Consider the following 2,343-nt stretch of genomic DNA (forward strand, 5'->3'; position numbering starts at 1 on the left):
AATAGGTGAATGCCACCTATGGAAGAGTAGAGGGAAATTGGCAAATGTTAGCACTTAGAGGGGTGGTTTTTGGCATCTATAAATGACACATTTTTGACTCTTTAACCCCTGTAAAAGATATGGACAAGAATACTAAAGTCATCCTTTGCCAGGGATGCAAAGAAGCCAGTAAAATAGGAGACGTGTTGAGTGTCTACTAGAGATGCCCATGAAGTTTGGATATTTCATTGTAAATGAGATGTTCACCTGCAGATCAAAATTACTGTGAAATCAATTCACATTTGTTTTCCTCAAGGATGTCTTTTTTGCTGATATTTTGTAGATTTTCTAGTTGGAGGAAATGTGGTCTATTTATGGTCTACTTATGGGTATCCCCGTTGAGGTTGTTTCCTTGTTCTACTTAGAAAATCCATTGATTTTATATCCTAGGATATTCTCTGGCATTCCCAGGCCCAACCTGTTGTGTCACATGTGGCTTCTGCCCCCTGCTCAACCTTGTCCTGCTGATGCCTCTTTTAGCATGACTGGCTTGCAATTTGTTTTCTCCACTGAACTCTCCTGAGTCATTCAACACTCTGCCCTGTTTTATAAAGTCTTGTCTCAGTGTTGAACCCATTCAAGTCCTTTAAGCCCCTACTCTGGTCCAGCACCTGGGCATCTGTTCTTTTCTACCATCATTGTTCTTCATTTCTTTCATAAGTAATTACAATTGTCTCTTAACTGGTCTTGATGTTTCCAGTGCTTCCCACCTGAAATCCAGGCACCATGCTGCTATCTGATATATCTTTCTAAAACAGCAATCTCATCAAGTCACCAATGTCTCCAGAGTCAAGTCCAAGCACACAATAGCACAAGGCTATTCATGATCTGGCCACTGTCCTCTTCTCAAGCCTCATCATACACACTTTCCTCTCCCCATAGCAAATTTTCCAGTACTTTACCATACATATGGTTTCCTAGGTACACCATATTGTTTTAGGCTCCTTTGTGTTTAAAATTAGTGCCTTTCTGTCTCTCTCCCCTACCCTTTCTACTACACAACTTACCTGTAAAACTCTTTTTTAAAAAAAAAATATCTTTATTGATTTCAGAGAGAGGAAGGGAGAAGAAGAGAGAAAGTTGAAACATCAATGATGAGTCACTGATAGGCTGCCTCCCGCACTCCCCCTGCTGGGGATCAAGCCTAAAACCCGGGCATGTGCCCCAACCGGGAATCGAACCGAGATCTCCTGGATCCTAGGCTCATGCTCAACCACCAAGCCATGCCCGCCGGGCTGGAGCACTTATTTATCCTCCAAAATGCATCTAAGTTGTCACCTCTTCTGGAACTTTTCCCTGACCCCTCCCTAAAGAGTTACTATTTCCTCTCCCTTGCACATGCTTTGATTGCTGCATATGCCACTGTGTATTGGTATTTACACGCTGCTTGTTCCTGCTAGACCTTAAGCTCCTAGAGAAACTGTCCTGTTTGTCACTGGTCCCCAGAGCCCGGCGCAGAGCCATCTGCACCAAAGGGCCTCGATAAATGTTATTTTCAATTAATTGGGCAGAATAAAATGAACAACCATTCGGTGGTGAATTACCTGAATAATAGACCAAATGCCCTTGAAAAAACAGCTCTGGCAGCTAGCCAGGCAAACCTAAACTTATAGTTTATATCACAGTAACAAAGCAAACTGGGTCAACAGCACTGCAGGAAGTGACTGAGCTGATTACCTCACTCATCTTCTCAAGGTCAGAGGATGAAGGGCCAACAGAACATAAACCACTCTGAGAGCAAGTTTTGTTCTGTTACCAGCTCATATAATTCTGGTTGGTGTTAACAAACATTATGAACTGTAAGAGCCATAAAGTCACCTCTATCTTGTCCTTAGATTTGATCAGATCTTTTCTTAAATTAATAGTTGTGAGTTTAATTTTCAGACTTTAATAAGAATGGAAAAAAGTTTAATTGGATCCAAAAAAGAAAAATCAAAATTATAAGGTTTAGAAAATAAAAATGATAAGAAAACATGATAAATGTTTAAAAAACAATTTCACTTATAAGAATTAACTAAGAATTTTTACAAAATGTTTTCTCAAGAAAGTTTGTAGGAAAATTGTTTTAAATTGTAGGGGGAAAATATTGAAAACAACCTAAGTGATCAAAATAAGAGATCAGATAATTAAAATCCATGTATTTGATAGCCAAGATACAGAAGTATAAACATGAAATTATGTTTATTGAAATAAATACATTATAGAATATAGGGTAAAATTTAGTTTTTATAAATTTACATATGTATAAATATGCATGAGGGGAAAATTGAAAGAAAATATAGCCAAATGTTGGCAGTAATTATC

This window comes from Miniopterus natalensis, chromosome 6 (assembly GCF_054644295.1).
Source record: "Miniopterus natalensis isolate mMinNat1 chromosome 6, mMinNat1.hap1, whole genome shotgun sequence".
NCBI classification, from domain to species: domain Eukaryota; kingdom Metazoa; phylum Chordata; class Mammalia; order Chiroptera; family Miniopteridae; genus Miniopterus; species Miniopterus natalensis.